Below are 17,273 nucleotides of genomic sequence, written 5' to 3'. Positions count from 1 at the left end.
TGAAGACATATCGGAATCCATAAGGACAAATTGGAAGCAGCATCTGTCTCTTAGTGCGTTCAACTGTGATGATATGGGCAATTTGCAAAAGAAGGGGGAGCCTTACATCTAAGCCTTAAACTTGAAAAACTGAAGGAGGGAAGCTGGAGGAGCTATGTTTCCAGATGCTGTCCCACACCAACAGAATAAATCAGCAAATTAATAAAGATACCTGTGAGTGTGATCTGCAAAGAGACCAAGCCCTTCATTTATGCCGAGGGCCAATAAGCCCTGGTTTCACTTCTGCCTTCCAAATGTCATGTATATTTTTATTGGCAGCAACCTTAAGAACCTTATAGGTAAGGAAATTCTACGAAACAGTACTATCTTAGCTATGTTGACACAATTAAAAGTTCACCACAACCTACATTTATTCAGCACCATGTTTTTCAGACACTATACTAATTTCTATCCTATTAAACCATCAAACTAGCAGAAAATAGATTCATTTTAAGATGAACTACTTTGACTTCAGGTTATATTTTCTTATATTAACATTCAATCCATGATTGAATACTTTTACACTACATATCAGTCAGAGTTCCAAGAGGAAGTTCATAACACATTCATCCTGGGTTAATAGAGTTCAATAAAGGGACTATTTAGTAAAAGTTGTGGGCAGAGATTAGGGAAATGAGCAAGTGGTATTAAGTTCCCCAGTACTGATAGCAGGAAGTCACTCAAGTCTAAGATAGAAGGAGAAAAAGCACATTTTGCTACCCACAAGGAATAGGTAGCTAAACGGCAAGGGCTTCCAAATAGGAACTGAAATCTTTGGTAAAAGGAATGGCCAACCCATGGTGGTCAGAAAGAAGGCAACAGAGAGAATAAACATCCCAACTTCACTTTCCTTCAGCTTCCTCTCCCTGTGCTCCTTGTTGAGTGACCTTTGTTTACCTAACTCAACAAAAACAAATGAGCTGAGGAGTCTTTTATGAAATCCACAGAAATCACATCCTGGGGGAAAAGAAAATGATGAAGAAAGATGGATATTGATCCAGAAGAGCAAATGGAAAATATGAAACACAGATATTGGAAAATTATTGGCAAAAATTTTAGGAAAGTATTTTGATTCTTTCTTCATGGTCTCATGAAGGTCCACTGAAAAATGTTTCAAAGTAATATCTTCACTTTTGTAATTACTCCCTAAGAAGATATTCTATACTTTTCTTCATAGTCTATTTTTCAAATTTTGGTTATATCATAAGTTGGTTAAAGAAGCCAGTATAAGACTAAAACTTTACCAATGCTTCAGCTTCTGGAGAGGAAGCAATGGGGGAGTTTGATTGGCAGAGGAGCACTCCCTGGCCCCATGAGTAGAACATCAAAGCATTTACTTCTTTAATAAAACATCAAAGTCTGCTGTGTATTGCAGGGTATTTCTGAGACTAAAACTAAGGTGATTGCATTGCAAGTGCTTCATAAGAGAAAATAGGCAAGGAAATATTTTGTGTATCTTTTGGTTTTCTCCTAGTAAAACTTTTCTACCTGTTTCTAAGGATCTAAAATGCAAAAAGCTGTACTCTAAAGTCATGAAGTTCCAATTTATTCATCTATTGTTTAAGAAAGATTTGTTGGATGTCTAATTAGGAACTCAGCAGTCCCTACCCAGTACTTGTGATTAGCAAGAGGAGGAGGGAAAAAAAAGCTAGGTCTTAAGTTCTAATCCCTCATTTAGCTGACTGTAAGAAAGAGGCCATGTTTAGCAAGGATGAATACCAACACCAAGTTAAAGACCTACCTAGACTACCATCTCAACATAAGACATTTTCTGTGCCAGAATTCAATCAGCTATACAACATGTATTCATGGTATATAATAGAAAGCCAATTAAAAACCTAAAAGTTCTAGGCCCAGACCCAGCATTTACTATCTGCTCTTTTCAGAAAACTACTGAATCTCTTAAAACTTTCATTTCATCACCTCCGAAATAAGAAAAATATTGCTAATTATTGACTTTTGTGAGTAATGATTGGAAGAATATGTATCAAACATATATCATAGAGTATTAAGTTGAAATGAGAGCAACTAGAGAATTCTGGGAAGACAGTGGCTTCAATGTTTTCAGTATGTCTTCTTCTGACTAAGGCAATGAACTAACAACCATCTCTTCTGAGCCAATCAGCTGTTAGGGCCATCAGGAAGACCAGGCATAAAGATATGTGTGTTGTCTTCAGGCTCTGTTAGGGTCCAGGAAGATAATTTATGAAGTTTGTTATTGTTGTTGTTTTGGTTTATGGATTCTGTTTTTCTCTCTGGGCTGCAGGAATACCAAAGAATCAGAAGGGAAGCATGAAGGAACAAATATTAAAAATAGTGTATAACTCTGGCCTAAGGATATTCACCTGTCTAGATGTAAAGGGTCAGGCAGACCTTAATGACTTCTTGAAAGACTCTACTGGCCATCACTGATGATCTCTTTTCATTCAGTCTTTTCAGCCCATCAGGACCCTGCTTCCTTTAAATGTTACTCTAATCCCACAATTACACAAAATTGTGTAATCACTATCCTTTGTCTCTTTGAGAGATACCTAACAGTTCTTTTTATGTGCAATTTCTTCCACTAAGATAAGTAATAAACCACTTTTTTTAGTTTATAGTTTGATCCAAGTGCTCTGTGGTCTACTGGGGAAGGACAAATCTGAAGAATAATATTTCTTCCTCCTGGAGTCTCAATAAACACTGCCAACTTGTAATTTGGTATATGTCCAACACTGTGGGGACAGGTAATGCCATAACTTGCATAGTGCATGGAGCTGCCACTCCTTAACTTATTCCAGAAGCTGGATGTCAGGCTTACCCTGTCATCCAATAAAAGTAACATCACTTGTAAGGGGCAAAAGAAGCAGAATGTAGAGAATAGACTCCTCCTGCCATATCAGAACACAGGATACATGCTAAGCAAAAACATCACCAGTCCACTAACATACCCATATAATTCAATTCAATTTGAAGCAAAAACAATCATGGAAATAAAAGTTTAAAAGTTTTTAAGTTTTAAAACTTAAAAAGTGAACAAGCAAACCTTACAATTATGGAAACTGGTGTGATATAGATAGGCTTCATGGAAGATCAAGCAACAGAATTAAACAGCACACATATTTTTGGAAGAATTGGTGTTTTAACTCACTGATTAGTGCATGGTAGGTGGTGCTCTACCATGTGAGCCATACCTTCAGTCCTTTTTTGCTCTGGCTATTTTTGAAATAGGTCTCACTTTATGCCCAGGATAGCCTAGAATGCAGTCTTTCAGTTTACACTTCCAACTGTAGCTGGGATACAGTGGATAGGTGACACTACACCAAGTTTTATCTATTGAAATGGGATCTTAGGACATGTTTTTATCCAGGCTGGCCTGGAACCCTTATCCTTTTTATCTCAGCTTCCAGCATAGTAGGAACGACAGGTACATGCCACCATGCCCAGCTATTGATTGAAATGGGACCCCACAAACATTTTGTTTGATCTGGAATCATGATCCTCCCTAACTTAAGTAGCCAGAATTATAGGCATGCACCACCACATCCAATTTAAATTTCATATTTTTAAAATATCCAATTTCACAATAATACCACAGAGTAATGGAAATTGTGAAGGAAAACAAATCCAACAAGGAAGGCAAGTTTGGGAAGTCTTGATAATATGTTTCAGATGGAAAACATAAATAGATGGAATACAAGAAAAAATTAACTAGTATTGGGAATATCTTGTGAAAGACCAGATTGAAAAAAATCATTAACTTCCTCAAAGCACTGATAAAAATGTCCTTTTCTTAGTATATACCAATAATATTTCTAAATTTTAAGAAAAAAATTAGAAGCATACAAGCTTTAAGGCCGAAAGAGTAAGTTTCTTAGTTAAGAAAGAATAATCAGACTAATAACAGACTTCTGTTCTGCACCCATGGGAGTTAAATAACATTGGAACTGCAACTCTAGACTGCTAAACAACAAAGATATGGTGATCTAAGGACATAAAATTTAGTCCAAATATAATTAATTTATCTATTGCAGTGAATGAAAGACATCCGAGGGTCTTTAAGAAAGGTATATTTCCACTTTGAGGGTTCTTAGAGAAATATCTGTAAGCAATAATAAGCTAAAACAGTGGTCCCTTGAAAGGAAAAAATAGGAAAGAGTGATAAGAATAAATATTATAATGTACAGCTAAAGAGATGTTCAGTACTGACTGAGGATAAAGTCAGTATCCTTATATATCGTAAGGAAATTCTAACAATATACAAGAAATAAACATTGCTAGCAAGTTCTAGGAGTTTGGGACTAAGGTTGAGGATATGAAGTATAAATAGCATATCAAAATCTCATTGTGAAAAGTGAGTAGAGAGTTAAAATTTGTTTTAGTTTCTTTTTTGGACAAGGAAGTGTAGAACTATATGTTAGTAACTTCAAAAAGTAATTGAGATTTTTGTTAATGTAATAAAATATAATTAAACATGCAACTATAAAAAAACTGGGAAGAATAGGTGACCATTAAAAGAAAGAAAAAGTGTAATCAAATCTCCAGTTGATGAGGGCAAGGAAAAGATAAATAGTAATTTGTTGTTGCCAGGAAAATCCAAAACTATAAATTAAAGTGCATCATTTATTTGTGTTTCCTTCCTTCCTTCCTTCCTTTTTACTTCCTTCCTTCTTTTCCTTCTTTTCTCTCTCTCTCTTTCTTTTCTTTTCTTTCAACACAGGGTCTTGCTGTGTTGCCCAAGGCTGGCCTTGAATTCATGATCTTCTCTGCTCAGCCTTCCAATTAGCTAGAATTACAAGTGTGAATCACCTTGCACAACTAAAAATATATAATTTAACATTAAGGAATGAACCTGAAATGTTTTATGCTAAATATGACTGGAGAAAAATCTCCTAATTATAGCAGACTGTTAGATGATTTAGAAACAAACATAGCAAGCAAAGCACATAGATCAACAAAGCCTTGTCATATGTTCCCTCTCAAAAGCTTGCTTAAACTGCCTTTAAAAACTTTAAAATATTTTTAAAACAACTAACATTTGATCACATAGTAATGTGCTAAAAGAGGCTTAAATCTCTAAACAAATACATAGTCAAGAAAGGCAGTATGAGGTTTGTTCAAGAAGAAATTTAGCTTTGTGAAGAGCATGGCTGGACAGAAGAGACATGTAATAATGCACAACTTTCTAAGAAGATACTATAGCTATATTTCTATATGCACCAAACAATCTACCAGATAAATGTACAAAAGTATCAGAGGTGCGGATGTGGAGAAAGTGGAACGATTATTCTCTCTTTGTGGGAATGAAAATTAGCAATTTCAATATGGGAAACAGCATGGACATTCCTCCAAAAAAGAAAACAAACAAACAAAATAGAAACTCTATAGGATGCAGCAATCTCATTACTGGGTACATATCCAAATGTAAAAAATCAGTATGTCAAAGACACATTTGCATTTCCTTATTTATTGCAGCACTGTTCACAATAGTCAAGAGATGGAAGCACCCAGAGTGTTCATTAACAGATGAATGGAAAAATAAAAAAGTGGTACACATATAAAATGTAATACTATTCAGCTGTAAAATGGTATCCTGTCATTCACAGCAACATGAATGACTGCCAAAGAACTACATATTAAGTGAAATCAGCCAGGCACAGAAAGACAAATAGCACATGAGCTCAATGAGATGCAGAATCTAAATAAAGTGACCTCATAGAGGTAGAGAGTAGAAGACTGAATATCAGAGACTGGAGAGTATAAAGAAAATAGAGAAAAAAAATTGGTCAATGACTACAAGTTACAGTTTTAAAGAAAGGATAAATTTTGGTGTTCTATTGCACAGTAGGGTGACTATAGTTAATGTTATATCCCATATTTCAAAATAGCCAGAAGAGAGAATTTTGAATTCTCACCACAAAAATGATAAATTTATGAGGTGATAGATACAAATAAATAACTTCATTTGATTGTGTGTGTGTGAGAGAGAGAGAGAGAGAGAGAGAGGAGAAAGAGAGAGAGAGATTAAGAGTGCTGGAGATTGAATCCATGGCCTAACACAGGCTAAATACTCAAATACTCCATACACTTCTGCATAATATCCTCCCCAGGACACCTGATTTGATTATTCCACAGTATATGCATATATAAAAACATCACACTACACTCCAAATATTATGTCAGTTAAAAACAAAACCAATCAGAAAAGTTGAACATAATTTGTAAATATATAAAGTTTATGTATTTTGTTAAGTGGCTATAGTGTGAAATTTTTGTAAAATTATTAGCAAAAATTGTTAAAAAGTATAGACTTTATAGTTTCTGGATTAAATGAAATGGAAAATAAGTTACAAAATAATGACAAAACAGTGACTGTTCAAGATATGGGTAACATACTCTAACATATCTTTGAATCAAAGATAAAATCAAAATAAACTATAAACTATCATAAAAGTAAAAAAAGGTTTGCTTTTTTTTAAATCTAAGGAAATGGTGAAATTTGTCAAGCTATAAAAATTTATAGCTTTAAATGCTTACATGATTAAATAGAAAAGACTTAAAAGTCATGGATTGTGCATACCTGTAATTCAATTCACCCAGGAAATGGAAATCTAGAAGATTGGGGTTTGAGACCAGCCTGGACAGAAAGTTAGTGAAACCTATCTCAACCAACAAGCCAGACATAGTAGCATAAGTGTGTAATTCCAGCTACACAGGAGGCTGTGGGTAGGAAGATTGTGGTCTAAAACTGGCCTTCAGCAAAAGTGTGAGATTCTATTAGAAAATAAATTAAAGCATAAAGGGCTAGGAGATTGACTACTGTGGTAGACTACCAGCCTTGCAAACATGAGACCTGAGTGCAAACCCCAGTACTGCAAATAAAAGAATGACTTCAGCCTTCTCAAGAAAATCACATTGTAATAAAGCAAAGTTAAGTAAGAATAATTAATTATTAAAAATAAAATCTTAAAGTAATGAAATAGAAAAAGGTCAGATGCTCCACCCCTTCTGTATCTTACTTGGGTAGCCTACTCATCTTCTTTCACCCAGCTACTGAGTTTATAGGATTTGAACTTGAAGATGCAGTGAGGATAAATTTAATTCAACCAAGCTTGGCATAGTGGATGTGCCTGCATCTCAGTACTTGGGAGGCTGAGGCAGGAGAATGTTAAATGCAAGGCCAACCTGGGCTACCTAGTGAGATTTTTGTCTCAAAAAAATGTTTTTAATTTAATTCAGTGAATGTTGGCAAACCCTTTACTGTATCCCCAAGAACAGTCTATTGCATTACTGTGTTTACACTGTTTATCACACGGAACTGTAAGCTAAGAATTTATGTTGAAGACACAGTTATATTCTTGCTTAATATAGAATTAATATGTGTCTCTAGCTTAAAATAGTTGATGCCAGCCATAAGTAGGGCTTTCTAGATCAGTAGATCCAAGTTATTATCTTTTCTTACTATTTGGTGTTTTCAATTGTCCTCAGGACTACATGGGCTAAGAGGAAGGGCATATCCTTGATGAATTCATATGGCTTGTTTGTACACACACAAAGATTTATACTTTCATAAATATGACCAGAACACTGATTTAGGAAAAAAATGATTTAACTAATACTTCAAAAGGAAATGAAGAACACTACTATAAAATTAATACCTAGAGCTTAAGAAAAAAAATAACTAAATAACTCAGTGAAATTATGAAATGCTCAAAGCACATAGTCTTAGGACATAATGTAGGACTTGGTATTTTGAAAAGTATGTCTGGATTTTTTTTTCTGGAGTAGAAGCATTGGATTTTGGGAATGAAATGACCAATTGATTAAGGTGGCGAAGATATTTCCTTATAAACTGATACTGAAAGTCATGCTAATGTTATCTGAAAGGAAAGTTAGAAAGGAAGAAGGTAGAAGAAGAAGGAAATGTGGTCAAACTTGAAAAGGAGTTCCAAAAGATAAGCAGGAGCTATCAAAAGCAACATTTGGTGGGATTCTATGAACTGGTTATTATAAGTAGAGTTTTAACAGTCGTTTCTACCCTCCAGTGTAATTAAGAGTCTAAGGAAAAACACAGCAAATATGAAATTTTTTATTAAACGAAAGTCAAGCAGTTTATTTTTGTAGGGTGGATCTGGTTCTCTCTAGAATTGGATTATACAAACCAGAAAGGTGAAGAAAGACATCATTTGTTTCATTAATTTCATGTATCTTAATGTGGGAGACTGCATAGTTCAAAATCTAGAGGTGTATATTTGGAAATCATCTGTTCCAAAAAAACCAAAGGAAATTAAAATTTAAAAAGGCACTGAGCGACTCACACTGAGAACTAGTGTGACTTCTAGTTATATTTGGAGAGGAACAAAATCAATGGAACCAGCAGATAAAAACACTAAAACTGAAGTCAGGTTTCTCTGAGAGGAATAAGGAATACCACTGCTGCCAAAGGTGATATACGAATCCAGTGCTGCTGAAGGAACAGAACATTAACAGCTGCGGTGAGCAACTGAAGTGTCTTTAGGGGTACATCTCAGATATATGATTCCTCAGTAGGTGCTTAACATACGCATTTCCAGAGCAAGTACAGCTTTGATCCAAAAATCTATGAAGGGTGATTCCCCAACTGAAGCACAGGAAGGATGATGGTAAGGTTCCCTAAAGAGTTGGTTTCACAGTCCTAACAATTTCAAATTAAATGGCAGCATCAGTAGGCATGGTTGGAACCAAGCAAAAATCTTCCTCTAGCCAGGCGCCCAAGTGGCTGATGCTTGTAATTAAAGCTACGCAGGAGGCAGAGATCAAGAGGATTGCAGTTCCAAGCTAGCCCCAGCAAATAGTTCGCCAAACCCTATCTCAAAAACTCTTCACAAAAAATAGGGCTGGTGGAGTGACTCAAGGTGAAGGTCCCGAGTTCAAGGTCCAGTTCCACAAAAATAAAAAAAAAAAAAAAGAAAAAGAATCTTGCTCTAAGGGAAAGAAGAAAGCTCTGCATTAGTCATGATGTGCTATATCATGCTATAATAATTACCCTTGCATCTCAGCACCTCAGCCAGGAAGGCTTATTTTGTACTGATACACAGTGGAAAACAGGGAAGCCAGTGTTCCACAGAGACATCGAGGGATACTGTCTGTACTTACTCACAGGAACAGGTGAGAGAGTTGCTGGAGTTTTTCTTAGTGATTTTTCATTGCCTGAGGCTGGGAATGACTCACATCCCTTTTCATTGCTCACTGGCCAGATCTAGTCGTATAACTCCCTTTAACCACAGGCAACTAGAAGCTGCCATTATTCCTGTGCCTAGGAAGGAGAAAAAATTTTGTTTCACACTAGTAACATTTAGAACATCACACACTCAATATCTTCAAAAATTTAATTTTGTCTGAGACTGGAAATTGGTTCACTTAAAATCTTTTATTGCTATGGGGCTACTGGTAAGATTAGTCAATGAACACTGGATTCTTTAACAAATGAGACCATTAAAGATTTCAATTTGTACTAATTCAGTTTGGACTTGCTAAAATAGCCATAAATTTTCAAGTAGTGCTCATTGATATGGAGCTGAGTCGATCTAGGCGAAGGAAACTTTTGGCTAAGATTGAACAAAATAAGTAATTATTATACAGAATGTTATATATTTGGAGTTAAGTTTAAAAAACATCAGTATGCAGAGAGGGATAAAGGAGAGAGGGGGAGAGGGTGAATTCAACTATGATATATTTGATAGATTGTAAGAACCTTTGTATGTGCCACAGTGTACCCCCACCCAGCACAACAGTGAAGGAAAACAACACAGCAAGATACTTTCACTTCTTGCTAAAATATCCAACCTATGAAATTTTAATATTTAAGAGGAGATATTTCTTTTGTCAATAATACTTCAAAAGGGGTGTTTACTTCTTATTATGTCATATCAGGTGGAATATATTGTTGAGTAATTTTATAATTCGTGCTGCTTAATTTGCTCACTTATTTAAGATGGTTACAGACAAACTTTTCCATTACAAAAATAAAAATTTCCCTATGAATTTTTAAATAAGTCTATGTGGGATATTTTGTTACTGTACAATCCAGATGCAATCTACATACTGTTTTATATTCTGTTAGCATTTACTGATGACTTTTATCGACACATTTTATTTGATTTCAAAAATGATTTAAAAATCTATCATACATAATTCATTAGCTATCATACTTCTTTAATTTTAATAGCATATGTTAATTATACAAAGTAATGGATTTCATCACATTTTTATACATGTGTATAATGTACTTTAATCATATCCAACCCATTACCATCTCTTGTTCTTCTTCACCTACAACTGTTCCCTTCCTCTTTCCTAATAGTATCCATTCTATTTTCATGTCTTAAAAAAATCTAGATTCCACATAGTAGAAAAAAGATGTGATATATGTCTATGTGAATCTTGCTTATTTTTCTTAATATGATCTCTAATTTTCCTGCAAATACCACAATTTAATTGTCCTATGTGGCTGAACAATAGTCATATATATATATATATATATATATACATACATATGTATGTATATATTTGTTACTCATTCATCCTTTGATAGTCACTAAGACTATTGTGAAGAGTATCACTATAAATAAGGATGTGCAGGTATCTCTATTATATTCTGGTTCTCATTCTGTTGGATATATAACTAATATAGCTGGATCATATAGTATTTCTATTTTCAGATTTTTGAGGAACTCCTACATTGATTTCCATAGTGACTACACTAATTTACATTCCTACCAACAGTGTATAAGGGTGCCTTGTACCATGTATCCTTATCAGCATTTGTTGATTTTAGTTCTCTTGATTCTGACTGGGTGAGATGGGATATCAATGTAGTTTGATTTCCATTTCCTTGATGGCTAAAGATGTTGAACTTCTTTTCTTTCCATGTATTTAATGGCCAGTTGTACATCTTCTTTTGATGTATTCACTTGCCCCTTTATTGACTGGTTTGTCTGTTCCTCTGGTGTTTATGTTTTTTTGAGTTCTTTATATAATCTGGATGTTAATCACTTAGATTAATTAGGTGAATAGGTGGCAAAGATATGCTCCCATTCTGCAGACTCTATCTTTACTCTAGTTTTGTTTCTTTTGCTGTGAAGAAGTTTTTTATTTGATGTTATCCCATTTGTCAATTTTGCTATTCTTTCCTTGGCTATTAGTGTCCAACTCAGAAAGTTGTGGCCTATGGTTATTTCTTCAGCATTTTCTCTAGAGTAATTTCAATGTTTCAGGTCTTACATTAATTCTTTGATTCATTTTGACTTAATTTTTACACAGACTGAGTGAGATTTACTTTCAGTCTTCTATATGTGGACATCTACTTTTTCAACACCATTTGTTAAAGATACTGTCTTCTCTAACATTCGTTTTTGTCACCTTTGTAGGAATCATATGGCTGTAGCTGTGAGGATTTATTCCTGGGTCTTCTGATCTTTTCCATTGGTCTACATATCTACATGCCAGTACTGTGCTGTCTTTGTTACTATGGCTTTGTTAAATTAGATATCAGGTATTGTGATACCTCCAACATTGCTGTTTTTGCTCAGGATTGCTTTGGCTATTCATGATCTTTTGTGCTTCCAAATAAATTTTAGGATTGCTTTATTTTAGCTCTGTGAAGAACATTATTGGAATTTCAATGAGGAGATTGGATTGAATCTGTAGGTTGGTTTTTGTAATATGGCCATTTTCACAGTATTATTCGTGTCAATCTATGAACATGGGAGATCTTTACAACTTTCAGTGTCTTCCATAATTTCTACCTTCATTGTTTTATATCTTTTCATTGTGGAGGCCTTTAAACTCCTTGGTTGGGTTTATTCCTAGAATTCTATTTTTGAGCTTTGTGTGAATGGAATCGATTTCTTTATCAGCATGTTCCTTATTGGTATACAGAAAATCTTCTAATTGTTGTATGTTGGTTTTGTATCTCAAAGATTCTGGTAAGTTGTATTTTCATTTAATACAAGGAATTTTCCCCCTCATTTTTATAATGATCCACTGATCATTGACATTTGTATTTTTCAATCTCTATGTGTTTTAATTTCTGTCATTTCTCTTTCTATTGATTTTTAATTTTAATCCTTTATGATATGTTAAGATGCAATAAATTATTTAAATTTTTTGTACTTTTTAATGTTTCATTTTGACCTAAAATGTCATCCACTTTGGAGAAAATTCTATAGGCTGCTGAGAAGAATGTGCACTCTATAGCTGTTGGACAGAATATTCTGAAGGTGCCTGTTAAATCCATTTGACCTATGTTTCAGTGTAACTCTGAAGCTGCTGTAAGTGATTCCCATCACTTTTATTTTGTCTGGACTTATCCATTTGTTTCTGATAGTATTTGTTTTGTGAAATTGGGTGCACCAATGTTTGGTGCATAGATATTTTGGAATGATTATAACTTCTGGAAGAATTGTTGCCTTTATTAATAGGTAATGACCTTTTTAAATTCCTTCTGACTAATTCTAATAAAGATGACTGCTTTGCTTGCTTTTGGCTACCATTTACTTGGGATTTCATTTTCCATTCTTTCATTTTCCATCTCTGTGTGTCTTTGTCAGTGGAGTGAATTTCTTGTAGATAATAAACATATGAATCTTGGTGTTTTTTTTTTTGATCCGTTTCATTGCTATGCCTCTTTAAATTATAGAATTAAGAATAGTTAGGTTATTATTGAAACGTATGTACTAATTTCTCCCTCCTTCATCTTAGAGTTAATTCTTAGAAGAAGAATTAACCTAGAAGGTAACACCCATGCACAGGAAATCAATGTGAGTCAATGCCCTGTATAGCTATCCTTATCTCAACCAGCAAAAACCCTTGTTCCTTCCTATTATTGCTTATACTCTCTCTACAACAAAATTAGAAATAAGGGCAAAATAGTTTCTGCTGGGTATTGAGGGGGGGAGAGGGAGGGGGTGGAGTGGGTGGTAAGGGAGGGGGTGGGGGCAGGGGGGAGAAATGAACCAAGCCTTGTATGCACATATGAATAATAAAAGAAAAAGGAAAAAAAAAAGAATAGTTAGGTTATTATTGAAACGTATGTACTAATTTCTCCCTCCTTCATCTTAGAGTTTTGTTGGCTTACTGATTTAATGATACTATTAATTATTATCATTATTAATAATTATCACTCATTAATTCTTCTTCTAGTGAGATGTATTCTTTCCTAAGCTTGTGTTTCTGTATATACTTTTCCTCTTCTGTGTGTCATATATTCCTTTAAGTATCTTCTGCAAAACTGGCTTAGTGGTCATGAAATGCCTTTTAGTTTGATCATGGATGGTCTTTATTTTTCCTTCAATTTTAATAGATAATTTTTCTGGATATAGTAATTTAGGATGGCAGTTATTTTGTCTCAGGGCATGAAATATATCAGTCATTCTCTTCTAACCTTTAAGCTTTTTTCTGAGATGTCTCCTGTTATTCTTAAAGGTTTTCACTTTATAAGTATATTCACAGTTTTCTCTTGCAGTTTCTAGTATTCTGTCTTTATTCTGCACTCTTGACACTTTAACTACAAAATCACGTACAGAGGTTCTTTTCTGGTCATTGTCTATTTAGAATTCAAAATGCCTTCTAAAATTGGATGACCATTTCTTTTTCAAATTTGGGACATTTTCTGGAGTAATTGTATTCCAAATTTTTCTATGGCTATGTCTATAACATTCTTCTCTGTCTAACACTACAGATTCATAGGGTTGGTTCCTTACTCATGTCACAGAAGACTTATATGTTGTGGACTTGATTGCTTATCTTTATTCTTTATTGCTCTCTGAATGTAATGATTCATAAACTTTGTCATCAATCCCTGATTTATTTTCCACAGTAGACATAGTCTACTGTACTGGTAATGCTTTCCTCTGAGTATTTTTATTTTGAAGATACTATTTGTTTTCTTTCCAACTCTCTTATCTCCTTGCTGAATACCTCATTCAAATTGTTGAATTTTTTACTCAAGCTGTTGAATTTCTTGCCCAAATCTTGAATCAACTTCTTTACTTTATTCATAAATTTATCTGAATCCTCTTTGAATGATTAATAATTTATAAAACCAGACTTTTGAATTATTATTCTGGCATTTCAACCATTTCAAGATCTGTGAATTAAGTTACGGGGATTTTTGAATGTTTGGAGGAGTCACATTGTCTTGCTTTTTCATAATTGTTTTCCATTCTTCTTGGGTTTCTGTGTTGTAACTTGTACATTTGTTGGGGTGAGTAACTTCCAGTTTTATATATCTGTATTCCAGTTCGCTCCTGAGGGTTAACAAAGCCCAGTGGTAACTCAGGAAAAAAAAAAAAACTGCCCTAATAGCTACACCACCAATTCAAACCAAACACAGAAATAGAGTAAAAATTATCTAAAGCCAACTTCTGTGACACCAATAATAATAAAAAGAAAGTGGCTAAAATAATGTAAAATACAATATGAGTTTAAAAAATAAAGAAAAAGATAATAATAATAAAGAATGAAATGAGTGAGGAGGCAAGGAAAGTGAAAAAAGAAAGAAGCAAAGTTAAAAAATAAAAGAAAAAAGCATAAAGTAAGGTGAATTAAAAGGAAAACAAAAGATTTTTAAAGTAAAATAAAGTTAAAGCAACACTAAAAAGCACATCAAAAAAGAAATAAAGTATAGAAAAGAGAAAAATTGAAGAGACTTTTTTCAAGATCCTCTTATGTTGGAATTTGCCAGACTTTTTGTGGGGAATGTGTTTAGGGAATAACAAGTGGAGTCTGTTTATAGTTCCCCCTTTTACTTACCATTCAGATTTGGTGCTATAAGCAGTGTGAATGCTGGACAAGTCAAGGGTATGTTGTCAGCCTCAGGGCCTATATTTATATTATATGAATCTCTTCTTTGTGTACCAGGTGTCACCTGCTGGCCCCGGTGAGCTCTGTGGCCCATCTGCTGGATATATTCTCACCTGTTACAGAGATCACCCAGTTTGTGGACTCAGAGGCAAAAAATATCCAAGCCAAGGGACACACACCAAGCATGCCAGAATGAAGGAATCAGAGGACTGACTTCTGCACTGGATGGAGAAACCAAGAGATTCAGGAACTCTGCCTACTAGTTTCAGTGCTTTTAGGCCCTGTCCAGCAATAAACCACACTGTAGAAAGGACGAGGCTGTGGAAATCAAGTGATCTGCTAAACCTGGTCTCAGAAGATTCAGTCCTGCTTGGCAGCAAATGACAGGTGGTCATGAAGAAGCTCTGGAGGCCAAGCAGTCTGACTGTCTCAGACTCAAGAGTTCTTAGTTTCTGTAGCAATCCACAGACAATGGCAGTCCTCATTGCCACACTGGTATAGCCACCAACATCCCATTCACAGCCTGAGTTCCTAGCTGCTTAAACTTCTCAGAGTATTTGTCTCCTCCTCCCCTGCCCTAAAACCACCTCTCATGGCCATTTCAACCCAGACACTGTGGCAGGGTTTCCCCAGGGTCCCTGATTTGCAATAGTTTCTTGTTTTCAGGTCCCCAGTGTGGCTCAGTCTCAAGCAATAGACATTTCTCAGTATGGAACCTAGTTAAAACACTCTGAGATATGGAGATGGAAGTGAAAGGGAAACAACAAATTTATCCTCCAAGTGATGGCCCTACCACACAGAAGTCACTGTCCCAACAAATCCTTGCACTAGGTGTAAGGCCTATAGAACTATGTGTTTATTCTGCAGCTAGGACTGTTAGTCTGTTTCACCAGGGCTGCCTATCGTACTTTGTGGTTGAAGCTTAAGATTCCCCCATCCCTTAGGGACCTGGGATTAGACTGTAGACTGTTCCCTACTCTGTGTTACCTTTCCATTTTCCTGTGCTTTTTAGCTGTTTGCCACCTCTTTCTTGATACCCTCTGCTTGTCCTTCCTTTCTTTTCCTAGAATATGTTCTCTCCTTTGTTATCCTGACTGTTCTCACTCATAGAGTTGCTTAGAGGGTACTTCTAAGAATCTTACCCCAGAAGTGTTATCAAACTTCTTCAAAAACACAGTTTCCTTTTTAACTGTTAATGAACTACTTTTCCTCATAAAACTGAATAAATAACTAATTCTTTACTTTCTTTTCTTTTATTGAAAGAAGTTGGTGTAACAATGGTCTTTAATGATGGATAATATTTTGAGTTTCCTGTTTCTTTTTCTTTTTTGATTGATTTTCCCAGTGAACCGAACTTTCATTTACTCATTTGTTTCATTGTTATTCTATTCTTTATCCCATGAATTTCTATCTTGTTCTGAATATGTCTTTATAATGCCTGCTTTTAGTTCACTTTGGTTTTGTTTAATATTTATTTATTTTCACATACTTGTTTTCGAAGGTGAAATGATGTAAGTTTGTGTACTTTCATCCAGGCAGTTCTTTGGTTATATCCTGTATAGTCTAGAAAGAAAACAATGAATAGATTATTTTCCTCAACAAAATAATGGCAAACCAAATTCAACAACACATCAAAAAGATTATTCACCACAACCAAGTAGGCTTCATCCCAGGGATGCAGGGGTGGTTCAACATACAAAAATCAATAAATGTAATAAATCACATTAACAGAAGCAAAGACAAAAACCACTTGATCATCTCAATAGATGCAGAAAAAGCCTTTGATAAGATCCAACATCATTTCATGATAAAAGTTCTAAGAAACCTAGGAATAGAAGGAAAGTACCTCAACATTATAAAAGCTATGTATGACAAACCTACAGCCAGCATTATACTTAACGGAGAAAAACTGAAACCATTCCCTCTAAAATCAGGAACCAGACGAGGATGCCCACTATCTCCACTCCTTTTCAACATAGTACTGGAATTCCTAGCCAGAGCAATTAGGCAAGAAGAAGGAATAAAAGGAATATAAATAGGAAAAGAAACTGTCAAAATATCCCTATTTGCAGATGACATGATCTTATACCTTAAAGACCCAAAAAACTGTACTCAGAAGCTTCTAGACATCATCAATAGCTATAGCAAGGTAGCAGGATATAAAATCAGCATAGAAAAATCATTAGCATTTCTATACACTAACAATGAACAAACTGAAAAAGAATGTATGAAAACAATTCCATTTACAATACCCTTAAAAAAATCAAATACCTAGGTGTAAACCTAACAAAAGATGTGAAAGACCTCTACAAGGAAAACTATACACTTCTGAAGAAAGAGATTGAGGAAGACTATAGAAAGTGGAGAGATCTCCCATGCTCATGGATTGGTAGAATCAACATAGTAAAAAT

General features: G+C 34.7%; 1 long non-coding RNA gene across 1 annotated transcript in view; it reads left to right on the top strand.

Annotated features, from left to right (window-relative positions):
* The window catches only part of LOC141421504 (uncharacterized), a 36,186-nt gene extending 20,018 nt beyond the window's left edge, over window positions 1-16,168 (top strand). The window contains exon 3 of the long non-coding RNA XR_012446061.1: window positions 14,920-16,168. This is a non-coding gene — a long non-coding RNA (uncharacterized lncRNA). The remainder of the gene's footprint in view (window positions 1-14,919) is intronic.
* Window positions 16,169-17,273: the final 1,105 nt, after the last annotated feature.

This window comes from Castor canadensis, chromosome 1 (genome assembly GCF_047511655.1).
Source record: "Castor canadensis chromosome 1, mCasCan1.hap1v2, whole genome shotgun sequence".
Lineage (NCBI taxonomy): Eukaryota > Metazoa > Chordata > Mammalia > Rodentia > Castoridae > Castor > Castor canadensis.
The sequence above is the reverse complement of the archived record's forward strand: the minus strand, read 5'-3'. Positions and strand labels throughout refer to the sequence as shown.